Source organism: Solanum dulcamara, chromosome 1 (genome assembly GCF_947179165.1).
Source record: "Solanum dulcamara chromosome 1, daSolDulc1.2, whole genome shotgun sequence".
In the NCBI taxonomy this organism is placed as follows: domain Eukaryota; kingdom Viridiplantae; phylum Streptophyta; class Magnoliopsida; order Solanales; family Solanaceae; genus Solanum; species Solanum dulcamara.
In genome coordinates this window covers 66698199-66720345 of record NC_077237.1, presented here as the reverse complement: position 1 = coordinate 66720345, position 22147 = coordinate 66698199, and the positions used below count along the sequence as shown (strand labels likewise).

At 37.9% G+C, this 22147-nt stretch overlaps 1 pseudogene; it reads right to left on the bottom strand.

Moving 5' to 3' along the window:
• Window positions 1-9363: 9363 nt before the first annotated feature.
• On the bottom strand, window positions 9364-9482 carry LOC129903757 (5S ribosomal RNA; annotated as a pseudogene).
• Window positions 9483-22147: the final 12665 nt, after the last annotated feature.

Here is a 22147-nt window from a genome sequence, read left to right as displayed (position 1 = left end):
AGATGTTCAAACTGATGTAGTCCATTTTGGACCTATGTTGAAGTTTATTGTCTTTGACTTCTATGTTGAGTTGATACTTCCACTTATCTTTTTATGTTTTCTTTACCTTATGTATGCAATGTATGCTAAGATGGCTTGGTTGGGATCCCTTGTAATTCTGATCGCTGTGTCACATCTAGGACCCAGGCTCCGGTTGTCATATAGTTATATGCATATGTTCATGAAATGAGTTTTAAAGTCATGTTTTATCTTGAGATTAAAGATTTTATGTTTTATACATTTCCGAGTTGTGTTGCATTTATGTTGGGTTGTTATGTTCCTTTTTTATTTCCATTTATGCTATCTTGAGTCCCATTCTGTAAGATTTCGGAAGTTGAAAAGATGGAAAATAAAGAATAGAAGATGAAATTCCAGAAAAATACACCTTTTGGCACTTAGTGATGACCCCAAAGGCCATCAGGGACCGTATTCAACATGAAGGCTGTGTGCCACCATGATGGTGATTTAGAAACCCAATCCCTATAGGGAAGAGTCCACGATAAGGACCACAGGCCATAGTGAGCACCACGAGCCGTGGTGACCCCTCCCCTAAAACCCTTATAAAATTTTCCCAAGGTAGAGACCATGCCACACTATCACGGGCAGTATTACCCTTTAAGAACCGTGGTGGGTTCCATAGTCACCTTTATAGGATATTTTATCAGAATCATCACCATGACCCTCACTATAGGCCGTGGTGACCTTTACGGACCGTCATGGTCTTTGTGAAGGAGTTTCTCAAGATTTTTCTTTTTTCCAATGTTCAAGGCATTGACCATGGATGACCACCACTGGTCTTATTGCCCTTCACATACTGTAATGGGTCCTGTGGTAGGAAAGGCCCCTTTTTGGAGACCAAGTCCCACTTCACGATGGGGACCATGGCCTTTATTGGCCTTCACGGGCAGTGGTGATGGTCCATTTTGATTTCAGATTCAGTTTTAAGTTGGGGTTATTTTTGTCTTTTTTCTATATTTTATTAATGAATGTAGACGGTTTTTGAGACTAGATTCTTACCCATTAACTACCCTAAATCCTTCTAACTCTCTCATTTTCAATATAATTCCCAAATTACAAAACCTTCTCTACCAGGTTTTTTCTCCCTCAAGCAAATTCAAAAGTGTTGTTTAAGGTCAAACTTCCATTCTTTTAAATTTAAGGCTCATCAAGATTAAGGTATGTGGGACTTCATCTATGGGAACCTTTCACCCATGGAATCCCAAGGATTTCTTCTCAATTTTTCTTATGATTTCTTCAAGTAAATGCCTTAATTGCATGATTTTCATTGGGTCTTCTCAATTATAATATATTTCAATGTTATTTTACATCATATTGCATGATTTCAATTTGAATCCCAATGACCCATTCTATATGCTAGTTTCAAATATGATTTATGAGATATGATCATGATTTTCAAGTTATATTCTATGAAAGCTTTATGAATTAGATTAAAGATGTTTTATGAATGATGAATCTATGATGTTTCAATCAAGTTAATGATAGGGAAAGCTAAGTACTTAAAGATATTTATGATCAAATATGTGTAATGATGGAAGGCCTACACCAACATTGCATGAGTTATATGAAAGATATGCTAATCCTATGATTTTCTATGATAATGCTAGATGAGTTATTCTTATGATGTTTATAAAGATGGATTGATATTAGTTGTTAGCTTTCCCTATCATGCTTATGATCATGTTTTATGAGTTCCATTGGGATAATGACTAAGCATCGAGAGAATCTTTAGGTGGGGTTCGATCCAGTAATGCAGTTAGTTACCCAAGGGAATCCTAGTAGCAACCTTTAGTCCAAAATTACGTTGCTCACGTAGGTTTTCATATGTCAATATGGTGAAGCTAGTGGATCCACATAGCAAAGTTAAATGAGTTACTTAATGGAGTATGCCCCAGCAAGGTCGCTTCCCCTATCTCGATGCAGGAGTCATCGAATTCCATTTATCAGCTCGCATGGTCTTATATGTCGATTAAAGGTCCTTCAGTTGAGTTATGAGTTTTAATGATAATTATGAGATTCTTTTGATGCATTAACCAATGAGATAAGTGTTTTAATGTTTTCATGACTTCACTCATGTTTTAAAGATATTGGTCTTGTATACATGATTCATATTGATTATGTCCATGTTTATTGTTAATGCAAATTCTCACGTACTTAGTACATTCCACATAATAGTGCATACTTTTTTCCTACATTGTATCATAATATAGGGTTTGATGATCACATGCATCCTCATCCCACTCATGACTAGAGTTTTCTATTCGTTTCTTGTTGGCGAGTCCTCACCGTTCGAGGACATGACATTTATTTCACATTTGACAGTTGTACTTCATTACTCTTATGTTATCTATTAGGTGAGCTGGGAGATTTTCTCACACCCTAATTTCATAGTAGAGGCATGTTAGATTGTAAAGAGTCTATGTTGTCATTTTCTCATTTTGAGACTTATGTTCTATTAAGATTATTCTTCAGTAAGTTGTATCTTGTTTACTTACTTCATTTACCTTATGTATGCTCATGAATGTTATTCTAAGAGGCTTAGTTGGGGTCTTTTGGGATTTTGATCGATGTGTTACGACTAAGACCTACGTTAGGTTATGACAAACTGGACTTAAACAAATTCCTTTGAAACTCCATATCATCCTTCAAGTTTCCACCTTTACTCTGCTCTTCCTCAGTATTCACACCCATGATTGTAATTATCTCATCATTGCATCCATTCTTACTCTATATGCCTACCTCAAGTCTTTCATTGTAGGTTCCACCACCGACTCCATAGGTGCCTTGCCCTTTTAGTTGTCTACCTCCAACTGTATGATTGTGACTGCACCTTCTAGAACCCCAAATCACACACAAATATTATCCACATTATTGACTAGCCCTCTCATGGAATCCTTAGCTGCATTATCAATCATTTTGGGAAGGGCAACATCTAACTGATTGAGTTGTCCATTATTGCACTAGGAGGTATTTTACAATTCTTGGTAGACTCTATTTCTGGAAGTGAAGGTGTGTAGTTGTTGTGGAGTTGCTAGTGTAGCGTGGTTAGTGGCATTTCTCGATTCCACGGGAGTAGGGTCATGTAGTGAAGGTTCATCCTCCCCAAATACACACTCTTACACCTTTCTTCTCTTTACCTTCGGGGTTTCATCATCTTTTTCTGTGTCAACCACTATAATACTCCTAGTAGGAATGGATTCATCGGAGTCAAAGTACTAGATCGTAATCTTTTAACATATCCAACTAATAAGCACTGAAAAAAGCATGAAATAATTATGTTGGCGAGCTTTTCTTCAGATATGCACTACAACAATCTCTCGGTAGTTGATATGAATACTTGTCATCAAGTAGGCAATGAGATTAGCTACCTCATAGGGGAATCCTTTGATCAATATTCAATGAAATGATTCATGCACAACTGAAATCAAGCCACACTTTGGCTTCCAAGGACAATCCTATCTGAAGATATCCTTTCCCGTAAGGTCCCAAGATTGTTGTCTCCTACAGATCACACTATCCACCTATTGAAATTAGCTGATTTTGCAGGCAACCTTCTAAGCATACATACTATAGGTTTCGATTGGCTCATCCCAAAATAGAGAGTTGATTGTTGTAGGTGTAATCTCCATCTCTACACCATGCACTTTAATCGAAGGCAAAAATCATAGAAACATGTCTACACTACCTTGATGCCCTTGGGTATCCTATGTAGCATGGTAAGAGACATAGAATTTAAATACCACCTCAAGATAGTAGTCCTTGGGTGCTTTCTCTAAAGGGAGCCACAAACGATCAATAATTTATTGCACCACCCTTGGGATAGACTCTGATAGGCAATTAAAACTCAATACCCTCTCTTGTATGATGAAACTATTGTCCTTAAACAACTCATAGTACTTCTTCATGCCCACTAATTGTTACACCCCATACTTTTGTACCTTGGAACGCATTCTTAAGTCTCCTGGAAGGTTCTTAAGTCTCTTGAAAGGCTCTTAAGTTTCATGGAAGGATTGTAAGCCTCTTAAGTTTCTTAAGGTTTTCTAAAGTTTCTTAAAGCTTCTAAACACTTCTTAAGACTTATTAAGAACTCTTCATCTTCTTAAGAGTTGCCATGTGAGCTGGATAATCTATAACGCTATCAAACAACTTTAAGGAAAGGAGAATGCGATACCCCATAGTACATAAGATTGGAAATAGAGTTATAAGAATTTGAAAGAAGTTGGAGACCGAATGATGAATCATAGTACACGACTTATTTACGTAAGCTACAAACTTGGAAATCTTACATACTTAAGCTACTGGAGTATATACTAAGCTTACATAGCAAGGATTACATAGGTTCGTAAAGTAAGATGAGATTATGAACCCACGAGGGGAAAAAGAGTGCCACGTAGAAGCATAAGAGAGTGCCATATGGTAGCATGAGAGAGTGCCATGTGAAAGAAGCTGGAGCAAGGGTAGTGGACTCCCACATGCCACGTGTGTCACCACTTAGGGGTTGACACGTTTCACCCCCTTAGGTGGCCTATATATATATATGTCTTATGACTTATTAAAGTTCCATACTTATCTAGAAAATTCAAGAATAAGAAAGAAGAGAAGAGAAGAAACTAGAGAGGGAGAGAGCCACGGTTTTGGAAGGAAACAAGTAGTGAGTTCTTCAATTTCGCTCCGTGAATAAATTATCTAGGGTGTTCCACGATGTTATGAAGGTTTTATTAATGAAAATTTATGGTTTGAATCAGCACAAAATGTTAGCAAACAGCCATGAAGGTTTAGGCGCGCTAAAGGAACTTCTGAGGCAAGTTTCGAAGAGTTTGACAAGTTTAGGGTAAGGTAAGAGATTCCCTTTCAAATTGGAGTTTATGATGTTTTTATGAGGTATATTACATGTCTTAAATAAGGTTGTAAGTAGAAAAATTACATAAAGATGCTTGACGTTAGAAAAAACCTAATTTGAAGTGGTTGTAGCTAAATCAAAGTCGAGTAGTGCTGCAGGTGCAGCTGGTTGGGTTGCTTGTTGCAGGGATTTAAATTGTTTTAAAAAGGTGTGGGTGCTTCTGGTTGCAGCCACATGACCCTCCGTTTGGTATGGTTAAAGATTTTGTGAAATAAAGATTAAAAACTCTATTTTCGTATCGTAGTTTTGAGCTAGTTGTTTGGAGTTGTATTGTGTAGTGTTGAGGTGTCATACTTGTATATATGCTTCTGGTTGTTGTGGTTGGTATGGTTGTTAACATTGTGGCCGAGTTGAAATCTCGGAGATGTTGAAGTTACAGGAGAAATGCTGCCCAATTTTTGTTAGCATCAGAACTAGTAACAAACTAGTCGAGGGTAATGGATAAGGAAATGACTCCTATTAGTACTTGGTTGTAGAATGGGATATTGGAAAGTGAAATACTATTAATATTAGTATTAATTTAATGTCAAATAGGTTAGAGAGGTATCAAGGCAAGCCGGATTTCAATTAATCCCGAAAAAGATATATGAAGCTTTCTCTTGGCATGTCTTTCGAATAGGTATGTAAAGCTATCCATCTTTTCTTTTGGCATGTCTTAGACTTAAGTGATCGATATACGAAATGTGGGGATAATTCCATTCATATAACCCCAAGTATGACTCATAAGTCTTATTCACTTCTCGATGGTAGAATTCCTATACTAGTTGAGTTATTGCCTCTCAAGGCTTCTATATGATGGAGAGTAGTAAGTATGTGAAGTTATCTCCTTTCTCTTGGAATATTTTGGAATAAGTACGTAGAGCTAACCTTCTTTCCTCTTGATATGTCTTTTACATAAGTATGGTGCTATGATGTTAAGGTAATGCAATAATAAGGTTATGATACCGAGCCCATGATGGACTGGGTACGATATATATAATGATGACTCCTTGAGGAAAAGTAGAGGCTAGGTAAAGCTTATTCTTTCTCTTCCTTTGGCATGTCCTAATTGTAAGTAAAATATGATACGAGCTCTGTGGTAACTCCACTTTTAAGTCCTAAATGTAATTGGTATCTCTTATTCACTTCTGAATGTCAAACTCTTGTAGTAAGTTGAACTACTTTTCTTGAACTCCATAGGTTGAGAAGTACTGGATGCACAAGCTCCTAGTCCCAAGGACTATGTGATGACGGGTATTCCTGATTCTATGAATTATTAGTATTACTTTAGTACATGTCTAGGGTCCCTGGGGTCCTAAGTTATATAGGCCTCAATAGAATTTAGAAGGCACTCGAGATGGCTACACTACTATTCTGGTCCTCGGATGATAGCTTAATCTTCTTACATTGTCGAGTCTCTGATAATGATTTAGATTGTATATGGTTACTCACTACTTTATTCATGTATACTGTAATACATCTTTCACCAAGTCCCAGGCCGGCTATAATATAATTATTATTATATGGTATATAGATCGTGCTGATCATTCCTCGATATTATTATATGATATGTGGATCAGACCGAACTTTCCTCAACATTACTATATGATACGTGGATCGGACCAAACGTTCCTCGACACTACTATATGATACGTGGATCAGACCAAATGTTCCTCAGCATTACTATATGATATGTAGATTAGGCCATCGTTCCTCGACATTATTATACGATGTGCAGATTAGGTCATACATTCATTGGCATGTACTTACTATATACATGGATCGGGTTGTACGTTCTACAACGCTAATAATATGTATGTGCTTATGATGATAGAATGATGTAGATGGTACACCGAGTCCCCTAACGGGCCGGGCACAATACGTGATGGTAATATGTATGACTTTCTTTTATACGATGCGAGTACGGTAAATGGTTAAATATTATACTTGCCCCCTGCATCCCTACACCAACTGTAATTTCCATATGATGTCTATGCTTTACATACTCAGTACATATGTCGTACTGACCCCCCTTTCTCGGGAGTCTTCTTTCATATCTACAGTTACAGATACATACCTTGGGGATCCATTAGCGTAGGAGTTCCACTCAACAGTTCGGAAGCGCTTCATTGTGCCAGAGCCTAGTTTTGGTACTAAATCTTGATGTATATATTTATTTTTTCATGAGTATGGCGGGGGCCCTGTACCTCCTTATATTACTGTTCTTACTCTTAAAGGTTTGTGGATATGTATGTGGGTTATGTATGGGTTGTATATGCATGTATGTACTGTGGTGCTAATGATAAACCCCTCTGGCTTATATATTATCTTGCCTATTGATGTGTTATAACTTAAACAGGGGACATATTTACTTATAGATAGCAGGGATATACGCGAGTGCCCAGTTTGGGCACCCGTCATGGCCTACGGGGTTGGGTCGTGATAGAAGTGGTATCAGAGCAGTTTGGTCCTTGGAATGTCTACAGACCGTGTCTAGTAGAGTCTTGTTTATCGGTGTATTGTGCACCATATCTATAAATATGAGGCTACAGGGTATTTAGGATGTTATCTTTCTTTCTTGTCTTAGATCGTGCGATAGAGCCCAGCCATAGGAAATGAAATTTCTTTTTTTACTAACCTTTGGTTTCAGCTGAAAAACGACATCGATAGAAGAAAGTGACGGATGATATTGGAAGCTACATAGTATACAGGTACGTAATGGTGTGAAAGAGGCATGTTGGATAAGGTAAGAAGATTGAAATATGATTGAAATGTAAAGTTGAAAATTAAAGGGAAAAGTAGATAGGAAAGTGTAACGAGTGCAGTTCGAGTTGGACATACGAGGTAAGCCCATCATTTTATACTGTGGTTGATATTGGGCACCCTGGGTGGCTGTGATATAAATATATACATGTTTTCCCTGTGAGGCATTATGGTTGTGATACAATACGATATGGATGTATATGTACGTTGGCCTTGCATGGCATTATTGGTATTTTCTGAGTGCAGGTTTGGGATAGTAAGGAATATAGAGGAAACTCTGCCGATTTTTTTTGGAGATAGAAAGAGAATGAGATATATGGTTGTAACATATCTTGAGAGATCGTATCCACGGTAACAATAAGGATGAAAGCTCATAAAGTAGAGAAGGGTATTGTGTATATGTACCTCCACATTGGAAGATAATGGGATCCCTCGAAGATAGGGAATAGAAATTGCAAAACAACTGAGGAATTGTGAAATTATCAAAGGAACAAGTGGTATCCATTGGAAAAAAATATGATAAACAAAACGTGAGACACGTGTCATCAGTGTATAAATTCCCCGAATGGAGAATCAGACACGATTATAAGTACTAGTGACGTACTGATTGGGATGAATGAAATGTGGCTCTGGATAAACTACTACATTAATTATATAACTCGAGTATCAGTACTTGGACTAGATTGGGTACTAGTTATCGAGAATTCTGAGCACCCCATAGTTATATTAAGGTTTCTTACAGGGGAAACCTAAAGTATAAATGAGTAAACAGAAGGTGTAGACATGATGCAGTATGTCATATGTGTTGGAACAAAATCATATGCATATGAACAGTTGAAAATAAATAGAGGATGACATGGGTACACCCTAAAGGGGAGAATTGGACAAGAGAAATACAAGCGTGAGAGGAAATCAACTAACATTGTCAGATGTTGACAGGATCGCTTAAATTTCAAAAGAGATCCCATACTGGCACGAGTTAGCAAGAACTCAAGGCCAACAATAAATAGATAGAAGCCGCGGTATTTGAGACCGTGTGAAGAATCATGGGTGCCTACAAAAAGGGGTGAATACGATAAGAGAGTAGGACTAAGCAAACTAAGGGCTGCAAAAAGGGTAGTAGGGTCGTGTTTGAGTAAAGATTAAGATATGGAAATAGTGTCATTGGTCACTGATATCGGGACGTACAAGTAGCAAGGAGAATAGAAAATATCCTATGGTAGAAAATAAGGAGACCAAGGAGTACATAAAGGAAGAAAAGAAACAAGTAGGACAAAATAGCGTTAGCACGAGCAAGTCCTAGTGTAAAGTCGATATGTAAAGCAAGACAGGCCGGGAAATGAAAAAACTACATTTACCTCATACTAGTGGTATAAGAGTAGTAGTGCAACCTATAAATAGTTATATACAACATAAGACCAAGCGGAGGAGTACATGATGAAAAGGAGTAATGATATTTTGGAGATGTTACAGAGGAATACGAAGAGAAGTTAAATCAAATGGACAAAAAAGGCATAGTCATGGTTGAATTAAAGATCTACCCCGACACCGATTATAAAAGAGAAAAAGAGAGGGAAAGGCGAAATATGAAGACTAGTCAGAAGACGCTAAGGTAAATCTTGTCTAAGATGAGTGCCTTCACACATTATTGCAAGGATGACAATGGAACGTGACACGAGGACTTCCCGGGGGGTCACCCATCCTAGTACTACTCTCTCCTAAGCACGTTTAACTTCAGAATTCTGGTGAGATCGGATGCGTTAGTGCTGTTATGATCGCATAAGATGGGAGAATATGAACTAGCGGCGAAGCAACGACACGAGATTATGTACCTAGAGTGTTGTAAGTTACGATAAGGGAATTGTAAAAGAGCTTAAGCAAAACAAGCAGGATTAGCCGATTAATAATAGATGGCGCACTCATATGCCACAGTTCTTCAACATAAAACCAGTTAGTGATAAGGAAAAGCACAGAATAGCTGTACAGGTCATTGTGTGTGGGGACTTCAGCACAACTTGGTAGCCAACTCTGATGGGCAAAAAGCAAAACCCAAAAGGCGAGGGTACCAGTTGATGTCATCTAAAGAAGGAAAGAAGTAATATACTAGGTCGAAGATTCCACAATATGACCTTAGCAACAAGACTCACTTTCTACTCCCTGGACAGAAAATTCTATATGGAATGTTATCCGCAGATTAACAATATCAGCCCATGTTCCTTCAATCAAGGACTACCTGTCCAGTAGAGATTGTGTAAAATTATAGGTCAAGAGGGTGGTGAGACTTTACAGAGTTCTTATAGCTATTGTCTCAGACGAAGGAGCCTGATTTACAGTTAACTACTAAAGATCAGTCTAACAAGAGATTGGAAAGACAGATAGGTCTTCGTACACTATTGTACCCTCAGACCGAAGGAACTGAGCTTACTAGCTAAACACTAGAAGAGGTGTTATGAGCCTATATAGTTGAATCTAAAAGTATCTTGGATAATTGCCTACTACTTTTCAAGAGTATTTACTACATTAACTATCATTCTAGTCTCCAGATGGCCTAGAAGAGACTTAGTATGGCAAAAAGAGTAGGTCGTCAATTGGTGGGTTGATGTTGGTAAAACATGACTAATGGTCCCAGATGTGTTTCAATAAGTCATCGAGAAGGTGAAGCTTATTCAAGAGAGAGTGTTAGCAGCTCAGAGTCGATAGAAGTCATACATAGGTAATCGACGTCGACTTTTAAAGTTTCAAGATAATGATTGGGCATTTCCGAAGGTCCTCCTACAGAGAAAGTAATGAGATCCAGCAAGAAAGGGGACCTTAGTCCCATATATATTGACCTTATCAGATCCTCCGCCGAATAGGCAAGGTTGCCTACGAGCTGGACTTACTAGCAAATCTGGAAGTGGTACATTCAGTCTTCCATGTATCAATGCTTTGCAAGTATGTTGGTAATCCAACCCGGGTATATCCCGTAGAGGGTATATAGGTCACAGAGGAGTTATCCTACAAGAAGCAACCGATCACCATCCTGGATCGTTGGAGTAGGGGATGGTGAACTAAGGACATAGCTTCCGTCAAGGTGTTATGGCGAAATGAAAGTCACGAAGAAATGACCTGGGAAGACGAAAGGAAAATGAAACATAAGTATCCGTACCTATTCCCTACGTCTATAGGTAATCCCAACCTTTGAAACTTTTATATTGGTTACTTGATGAAAGTGTGGGTTATTGCAATAGACAGGAATTTCGCCGTAATCTGTATAAGATCTTAAGAAACATTTTGGTTTACATTCGAGGAAGAATGTCCTAAAGGGGGGAAGGATATTACACCCCATAATTTTGTACCTTGGAACCCGTTCTTAAGTCTCTTGAAAGGTTCTTAAGTCTCTTGAAAGGCTCTTAAGTTTCATGGAAGGATCGTAAGCCTCTTAAGTTTCTTAAGGTTTCCTAAAGTTTCTTAAAGCTTCTAAACACTTCTTAAGACTTATTAAGAACTCTTAATCTTCTTAAGAGTTTCCATGTGATCCGGATAATCTATAACGCTATCAAACAACTCTAAGGAAAGGAGAATGCGATACCCCATAGTAGAGAAGATTGGAAATAGAGTTATAAGAATCCGGAAGAAGTTAGACACCGAATGATGAGTCTTAGGACATGAATTATTTACGTAAGCTACGAACTTGAAAATCTTACATACTTAAGCTACTGGAGTATATACCAACCTTACATAGCAAGGATTATATAGGTTTGTAAAGTAAGACGAGATTACAAACCTACGAGGGGGGAAAAAGAGTGCCACATGGCAGCATAAAAGAGTGCCACATGGAAGCATAAGAGAGTTCCATATGGAAGAAGCTGGAGCAAGGGTGGTGGACCCATATTCCACATGGAAGCCTGTGATTGGAGGAAAGGGGTGTTTTGGTCCAATGAGGGCTTGACACATGTCACCACTTAGGGCTTGACATGTGTCACCACTTAGGGCTTGACAAGTCTCACCCCCTTAGGTGGCCTATATATATATGTCTTATGACTTATTAAAGTTCCATACTTATCTAGAAAATTCAAGAACAAGAAAGAAGAGAAGAGAAGAAACTAGAGAGGGAGAGAGACACGGTTTTGGAAGGAAACAAAAGGTGAGTTCTTCGATTTTTCTCCATCAATTAATTATCTAGGGTGTACCACGATGTTATGTAGGTGTTAGTAATTAAAATTTATGGTTTGTAGCAGCCCAAAATGTTAGCAAACAGCTATGAAGTTTAGGTGTGCTAAAGGAACTTCTGAGGCAAGTTTTAACGAGTTTGACGAGTTTTGGTCAAGGTAAGGGATTCTCTTTCAAATTGTAATTTATGATGTTTTTATGAGGTATATTACATGTCTTAAATAAGGTTGGAAGTGGAAAAATTACATAAAGATGCTTGACGTTAGAAACAAACTAAATTGAAGTGGTTGTAGCTAAATCAAAGTCGAGTAGTGGGTTGTCATTGTGGTGCTGCGGGTGCATCTGGTTGGGTTGCATGTCATGGGGATTTAAATTATTTAAAAAAAGGTGTGGGTTCTTCTGGTTGCAGCCACACGACCCTCCGTTTGGTATGGTTAAAGATTTTGTGAAATAAAGATTAAAAACTCTATTTTCGTATCATAATTTTGAGCTAGTTGTTTGGAGTTGTATTGTGTAGTGATGAGGTGGTTTACTTGTATATATTCTGCTGGTTATTTTTTTTTGGTATGGTTGTTGACACTATAGCCGAGTTGAAATCTTAGAGATGTTGAAGTTACAGGGGAAATGCTTCCTGATTTTTGGTTGCATCGAAATTAGTAACAAACTAGTCGAGGGTAATGGATAAGGAAATGACTCCTATTAGTACTTGGTTGTAGAGTGGAATATTGTAAAGTGAAATTCTATTAATATTAGTATTACTTTAATGTCAAATAGTTTAAGGAGGTATCAAGGCAAGCTGGATTTCAATTAATCCTGAAAAAGATATGTGAAGCTTTCTCTTGGCATGTCTTTGACATAAGTATGTGAAGCTATCCTTCTTTTCTTTTGGCATATCTTAGCCTTAAGTTATTAATATACGAAATATGGGGATAATTCCATTCATATAACCCCAAGTATGACTCATAAGTCTTATTCACTTCTCGATGGTAGAATTCCTATACTAGTTGAGTTATTGTCTCTCAAGGCTTGTATATGATGGAGAGTAGTAAGTATGTGAAGTTATCTCCTTTATCTTGGCATGTTTCGGCATAAGTACATAGAGCTAACCTTCTTTCCTCTTTATATGTCTTTTACATAAGTGTAGTGCTATGATGGTAAGGTAATGCAATAATAAGGTTATGATACCGAGCCCATGATGGGCCGGGTATGATATATATAATGATGACTCCTTGAGGAAAAATAGAGTCTAGGTAAAGCTTATTCTTTCTCTTCCTTTAGCATGTCCTAATTGTAAGTAGAATATGATACGAGCTCTGGGATAACTCCACTTTTAAGTCCTAAATGTAATCCGTATCTCTTATTTACTTCTGAATGTCAAACTCTTGTAGTAAGTTGAACTACTTACCTTGAACTCCATAGGATGAGAAGTACTGGATGCATAAGCTGCTAGTCCTAAGAACTATGTGACGATGGGTATCCTTGATTCTATGAACTGTTAGTATTAATTTTGTACATGTCTAGGGTCCTCGAGTTCCTAAGTGTATAGGCCTCAATTGTATTTAGAGGGCACTCGAGATGGATACACTACTATTCTGGTCCTCGGATGATAGCTTAATCTTCTTACACTGTCAAGTCTCTGATAATGATTTAGATTGTATATGGTTACTCACTACTTTATTCATGTATACTGTAATACATCTTTCACCGAGTCCCAGGCCGGCTATAATATAATAATTATTATATGGTATATGGATCATGCCGATTGTTCCTCGACATTATTATACGATATGTGGATTAGACCAAACGTTCCTCGGCATTACTATATGATACGTGTATTGGACCAAATGTTCCTCGACATTACTATATGATATGTGGATCAGACCAAATATTCCTCAGCATTACTATATAATATGTGGATCGGGCCATCGTTCCTCGGCATTATTATATGATGTGCGGATCGAGCCGTACGTTCCTCGGCATGTACTTACTATATACATAGATTGGGTTCTATGTTCCACAATGCTAATAATATGTATGTGCTTATTATGACAGAATGATTTAGATGGTACACCAAGTCCCCTAACAGGCCGGGCACAGTACGTGATAGTAATATGTATGACTTTCTTTTATACGATGCGAGTACGATAAATGGTTAAATGTTATACTTGCCCTCTGCATCCCTACGCCAACTGTAATTTCCTTATGATGTCTATGCTTTACATACTCAGTACATATGTCGTACTGACCCTCCTTTCTCAGGGGGCTGCTTTCATGCCTGCAGGGGATCTGTCAGCGTAGGAGTTCCACTCAACAGTTCAGAAGTGCTCCATTGTGCTAGAGCCTAGTTTTGGTATTAACCCTCGATGTATATATTTATTTTTTTATGGGTACAGCGGGGCCCCTGTCCCACCTTATGTTACTGTTCTTACTCTTAGAGCTCTGTGGACATGTATGTGGGTTATGTATGGGTTGTATATATATGTATGTACCGTGGTGCCTATGATAAGCCCCGCCGGCTTATATGTTATCTTGTCTGTTGATGTGCTATAACTTAAACAGGGGACAGATTTACTTATAGATAGCAGGGATATATGTGAGTGCCTAGTTCGGGCACCCATCATGGCCTACGGGGTTGGGTCATGACACTAATAGTACTTCTTCATTCCCCCTACACATAACTTAGTCACAACTTCTTGTTGGGGGTTGTTTGGTATCCCTCTATTTTGGGAAGTGTAGGCTCGCCTTAAGGGATTGAGGGCTACATGTTTTTGTCTCAACATTTCTACAACGAAATTGTTTGCTATATACAACAAGCATATATTATTGGGATTATTATTTAGGAAAGAAAAATAAAACCAAAAGAAGTGAATAAAAGGAAAAACAATAGGAGTGGAAAAAGACTTCACATTTAAGCTCACAGTGAGACCGATGGTTTGCAGATGTTACATTGTACACCACCAATTCAAATACCAGCTATGAATATTAGCCTGACATATTTCTAGGCAAACCAGCATTATATCAGTGTTTCGCTAATGGAGACTTACATCTCACAAGTCAAATGCCAGCCAAGGTCAATGGAATTTTAAAATTTCTTCCCTAACCAGTATTGCACCTACAAAATGTAAGGCGACCATTGTGAAGCGCCAATGCTTCACATGTGTCTTTATGACAAAAAATGGTCCAATTTCAGCTCAATATTTCATCAATCACATCTAATGGGTACTCGGACTTTCCCGAAGAATTCTCATAGCAATTTCAACCAAACCTTGATGATTTCCCTTAAGAAGGACATCACTTTATCTATCATTGGGAAACATCAAGGATACAAGTAAGAAATTTATCGATTTCAAACTTCTCATTCATAATTCTACCTTACCATAAGGTTGTAATCATTCAAATTAATTCAACAATACTCATGGATGCTACTCATTCACACTTTTTAGTCCAAAACTCAAAGATAACATAATGACGAATTTACTCTTAGGAATGATGTTACCCAATCCATCATAGGGATAGTTCATGCACTACATAAACACAAATGAGTTACTCAAACTTTAGCCCTCAACTCTAATTTTAAGCAATATACACAATATTTCACATGATATCTTGCATTTTCAAGCATATTCAACTCAGATATATGCATTTCAAAGTATAAAAACCCATTTTCAAAGCACATATTTTTAGTACAACAAGTGGGTTTTGAAGAAACTTTTCTCTAGCATGGAAGCATTTTCACAGTTTAACACTATGAAATCTTAAAAATAGTAAAAATAGAGTAACATACCAAAGATTGAAGAAAGTAAGGGGAAAGCTTGAGAGCTTCAAGGGAGATTTCAACTTCAACTCAAAGAAATGCTCATGTGAGATTTTTGAATTTTAGAGAGAAATGGTTGTCTAGAGTAAGAAGAAAAGAAAGAAAATAAGGGTTCAAGTAGAAGGGAAAGAAGGAGTGGGAGTTATAGAGTTTAATGGTGAGTGGGAGAGATAAATGTGGGAAATGGAATTGTGGGGAATGAATGAAAGATGGTGAAGGGTTTTAGGCATTTGGAATTTTTGGAAAGGCGGTCAAAATCTGAGTTCCGTCTTCCATGAGTCAAATTGAAAAACTTTTTGATATTATCTATATATGTTCAACCGGCGGGGTTTCAACCACTACCAGCGAGACGTCAATTCAGTGAAAATGCTAAAAATTCTTGCTAGTGCACTATTTTGTACCAAAGCTTCAACTAGCGATGTACAATTTTCAGCTAGCGGTTGCCTGGTCAAGTATGGACTCCTAAATTTCTTTCCAGTTATCTGTTGGAAATTTACATTTGACTGGCATTGTACAATTTTCAATCAACATTTCACAGGTCGGGTGGTGATGGCCAAGATGCTCAATTTTTTTAATCATTTTTCCTTAGCATCTTTTCACACCCCTGAAACATACCAAAACAAAACAAAGTGAAGTAAAAAAATTAAAAACACTTGGGTTGACTTTCAACAATCGCTTGATTTAACGTCATGGCATGACGCAAGTACCTTAAGATTAGCTTATGTCTAGTGGTACTTTTTCCTCCCATGGATTATTCACCCACTCGTCCATGGACTCATTCACAAATACCACTCTACACTCATCAGGTGGCTTTGTAGGAGTGTTCATACTAAACTTCACCACATATTCTCCAACTCTAAACTGGAGATCTTTAAGCTCAACATCAATAAGTGTTTGGCTAATGGAAAGGAATGATAGGTCTAGAATGATAGGAACCTCTAGATCCATGTCGTAATCAAGAAATACAAAGTCCACCAAAAGAATGAATTTATCTACTTTGACCAAGACATCAAATAATATACCCACCATCCTTTTAATGGAGCAATCAGCCATTAGTAAGCTCATTAGAGTGGACTTGGGATTCTTGAGACCCAACTTCTTAAAAATCAATAGATACATCAAGTTGATACTTTCCCCTAGGTCAAACAAGGCCTTATAAAATTTGTGTACCCTAATAGTACATAGAATTGTAAATTCTCCCAGATCCTTTCTCTTTGGGGTCAATTTGCTAGCCATCACCACACTAAAATGATCACTTTGACTATTTTCACATCAGCCAGCCACTCTCTTCTTCGTTATCAGCTCTTTCATGAACTTTGAGTACCCCAGCATTAGCAACATAGCTCAACTAATGGTATATTAATGGACAACTTGCTGAGTTGATCCACAAACTTTTTAAACTGATCGTCCTTATTTTTCCTTATCAACCTTTGAGGATAAGGAAGGGGACACTTGGGCACATTGACCTAAGTGGAGTTAACCCCTTTTTCTTCCTCAGCATCAATCACCACCTTAGGAGGTTTATCCTATTTCTTCTCATCAACAATTATATTCTCCTTATTCAATAAGTTCTTATAAATAACAATTTGGATAGGTGCACTAGGATATACTCCATCATCAAATTTATTACTGGCAACCTTCTTTGGTACAACCTTGACATTATCAAGAACCTTGCCACTCCTTGTGACTATTTCCATACAATGTCCATAATTCTTGGAATTTGGGAGAGTGTCTTGGGAATATAACTTTGGCTTTGGGGTTCATTTGAGCCCATAGGTAATTCATTTGGGTCTCCAAGTGTTTGATTGAAGCGGAGTGTGATCTAACAATTTGAGTTAAGTTGGATACACCATTAATCATAGACTTGACCCTCTGGAGAACTTGGCTCAACATCTCTTTGATCTTCGTACTAATCGGGTCACTCACACTTGCTTGGTTGTAAGGGGCATCAGATTTTTGTCGAGGAACATACTAGTTTGAACTTCGATAATTGTACCTCTTATCTACTCTTGCATGACCTCTCTCATTCCATTCCCCATCTCGGTTTCTCCATGGACTATATTGATCTCTCCTACTTTGGTTCTTCTTTAAAGGATGCCAAAAACCTTGATTGGTACTGTCATGACCCGACCCCATAGGCCGCAACTGGAGTCCGATCTAGACCCCCCATATACATACCTATCCAATATAAGAACTATACACCAGAACCCCCATGGGTGATAACTTATATGCATGCATATAGCGTCTTTCATTTACATCATGTCATGAAAGGGCATGCAAGCCGACAAGGCTACCTTAACATAAGAACATTTGCAATATGCCATATAGGCACAACTTAAACAAACTTGTAAACAACCCACGTACATATGTCTACAGATCTCTAAGAGTATTAACTATATCATATGGCGTCATAAGGCCCCCGCCGTACCCCTGAATAAATAAATATATACATCAAATGACCATCATCAAAAGTTAGGCTCCAAAATAGTGGAGCACTTCCAACATAGCTGAGTGGAAATCCTACGCTGATGGATCCCTCAAAATGAATATTTGTACCTACGGGCATAAAATGCATCCCCCCAAAGAAAGGGGGTCAGTACGATACATGTACTGAGTATATAAGCATAAAACATTATAAAGAAATTACAATTGAATTAGGGATGCAGGAGGCAAGTATACCATTTAGCCATCTACCGTACCTGCATCTTATAATATAAAGGCATACATATTATCATCACGTACTGTATTCGGCCCGTTCAAGGATTGGTGTAACAACTACATTATAAGAATATATATACCATTAGAGTTGTGGAATGTACAGTCCAATCCATGTATATAGCAAGTACACGCTGAGGAATGACGGCCCAATCTACATATCGTATAATAATACCGACGAACGATGGTCCGATCCATATCTCATAGAATAATACCAAGGTACGATAGCCCGATCTGTATATCATATAATAATGCCAAGGTACGACGGCCTGATCCATATATAATATAACATGCCGTAGAAAGTATGGCCCGATCCCTATATAGCAAAATATGTTGAGGTACGTTCGGCCAGATCCATATATATCATAATGCATATACGTGCACTAAAACTCTGTAACATATCAAACAACTATCAGATATCACCATAAAGCATGTTCAAAAGCCCCTAGGTATAGGAGCTTACACATCCCAATACTATTCAACCTAAATACTATTCAACCTATAGAAGGCTCAAGGGTCGTAGTTCAACTACTTCAAGGCCCTTATCATTCAAATATGAGTATAAGTCGTGAGTTACATCAAGAATCTATAAATGGAACTATCTCTAACTCATATCATATATCGCTTTACTTACACTAAGCCATTTCAAGAGAAGGGAGGGATAGGCTTCATGGGTAATACTTTTCATCATGTAGAAGGCCTACAAGACCATAACTCAACTATCGCAGGAGTTCTAACATCGGGAAGTGAATAAGATTTATGAACCATACTCGAGGTTCTATGAATAGAATTATCCCCACATTACATATACCATCCATTTATGGCTAAGACATGCCAAGAGAAAATAAGAGTTAAGCCTTACATGCCCTCTGCTTTCCATCATCTAGGAGACAGTGAGAGATACTAACTCAATTAGCATAGAAGCTCTCACTTCAAGAAGTAGGTAGGAGTCGTGAATCATATTCGTAGCTTCATGAGTAGATTTATCTCCATATTTTATATGCACATCATACTTAAGACTAAGACACGCCAAGAGAAAGGAAGGATAGCTTTACATACTCATCACTTTCTAACGCATGGAAGGCTTGAGAAGCCCTAATTCAATTACTGTAAGAGTGCCTTCATTAAGAAGTAAATGAGGAATGTAAGTTACTCTTGGAATTTATGAGTAGATTTAACCTCAAGTTCATATCATTCATTTCTTAACTTGAAGACATGCCAAAAGAAGAGAAAGATAGGCTTTACATACCTCTTATCGATTGCTTTTAACCAGGCTTGTCTCGTCATCCTCTGGACCTATTTAACACGAAGGTAATACCAATATTAATAACCTTTAACTTTCCATCTTCTAAATCCACAACCAAGCACCCATAGGAATCAATTCCATATTCGCTTTTCTTGACTAGTCTATAAGTTAGTTAAGAAGTTAACAGAAATCGGGCAGCACTTCCCCTATAACTTGCCCTATCCAAACTTCCAATTAAATCCTCATTTAATACAGCCAACCAACAACAACAATCAGCATCTTATATACAAGTGAACCACTTCAACATTACACAAAACAAACTCCAAACAACTCGCTTAAAACTATGATACCAAAATATAATTTTTAATCTCTATTTCATAAAACCTTTAACCACACGAAATGGGGTGTCACTTGGCTGAAACCAAAAGCATATACAGTCATTTTTATTCGTGTTCTATCCCTTCAACATAAATAAATCACCTACAAACACAACACCATGCTAACGACAACACTAGTTAAACTTTAAGCCGACTATAATACACCAAAATAGTCCCTACACGACTTGCAGCCTCCTTCAGCGGTGACGTATATATCTTCACGTCTCCAACTCATATTTACACATCCATAACATGCTTAAATACTTACCCAAATGTGGGACAAGAGAATCACACCTTACCTTGCTGAAAATTGACTTCGGAAGCTCCTTAACGTGCTGAAAATTGGTGGGGCTGCTCGCTGCACTTCTTGCTGCCCCAAATAGTGATTTTATTCTATTAAACACCGTCATGTAACCGTAGGATACCTTAAATAATTAATTCATGGAGCAAAAGTCGAGGGCTCACCATGTTCTAGCCAAACCGTAGCTCTCATTCTTCTCCCTCTTAATTTTTCTCTCAAATTCTAAGTTAAGAATGCTGAAAATGAAGGTTTAGTCATAAATTGACTAATATATAACCTTCCTTAGATAGTGACACATGGAAGCCCCCTAGGGCTCCACCTCAATTATGCGACCACTCCTTTGCTGCCATATGGCAGTGTCGGACCCACCTTAAGTAGGTGTGTCACCTACTTGGTCCAAGTAGATGCATCACCTACTTAGTCCATGTAGGTTCATCACCTGCTTGCTTCCGAGTAGGTGCTATGCCTCCTTCCGTCTCTTTCATGGGTTCATAATCTCCTCTTAATTTAGGAGCCTATGCAATCCTTACTACGGAAGCTCAACATGTACTCTAGTATCTTAAGTATGTAAGACGTCCAAGTTGGTAGCTTATGCAAGTAAGTCGAGTCCCACGACTTATTATTTTGGCCCCCAACTCATTTTGGATTCTTATAACTCTATTTCCAACCTTTCCTACTATGGGGCATCACATCCTCCCTTCCTTAGAGTTATTTAATAGCATGGTAGATAGTCTAGATCACATGGCACTTTTCTAGAGACATCAGACAATGTCCCAAGGTACGAAAGTACGGGGTATAACATCCTTTCCCCCTTTAGAACATTCGTCCTCAAATGTTAACTCATCTTATAGGGTCTTACGATGATTTCGGGAGGTCTCTATAATAGTTATCATTCATAAGCCCCTTATTAGCTAATATAAGGCAATTTTAAAAGCTTATATGTCCCGTAGGTACAGGTTGCTGCTTATAGGATAATCTTTCTCTTATGTGGGTCCTATCCACAGAGAATGTTCTGGAAAGGTTCACTTACATATTGGTGGAACCTTGATATGAGAGATTCGAACACATTGCTTCCAATTCAGATAATAGTTCCAACCCATAGGTACCCCTACCTATTCCATAATTGATCTGATAAGGGCCAATATATCTCAAGCCAAGATTCCCTTTCTTGTCAAGTTTTATTACTCTTTTTCTTGGGTGATGCATCCAAGAACACCCAACCTTCCACTTCAAACTTTATGCGTCGATGTCAGTTATCTATGTATGACTTCTGTCGACTCTGGACTGCTAATAGTTTTTCCTGAACAAACTTCACGTTATCCATAACTTGCTAGATCACATCTGGGCCTGTCCATTAATCAAAGGGCAAAATGTCGTACTAAGATTCACCTGTGTTCTCAATCTCTTCTGGAATGATCTCCTAAAGTTAACTATAGATTGGGCTCCTCTGCGGAGGATAACAAATATGGGAACTCTACGAAGGCTTACTATTTCCTTGTTATATAACTTCGCATAATCTTTAGCTGAATATGTCTCCCTAACTGGATGGAAATGGGATGATTTTTATCAGCCTACCTACAATAACCCATATGGCTCATACTTCCATAGAATGCGAGGTCAGCCTGTACTATAATCCACATTAATTTCTTTCATGTTCTTGGCTTACTCTGCTCTACATGTGTCATTATACTAACATGTATTTGTAGTCTCTTGTGGGTCACACTTGTTTTGCACCCTCTACTTACCCTTAAGTTTTCTCATACTCCAATATAGGAGAGATTTATTATCCTTCCCCTTTTTCTACTTATACATCACAATATCAGTAGCCAGTAACCCGATTTCC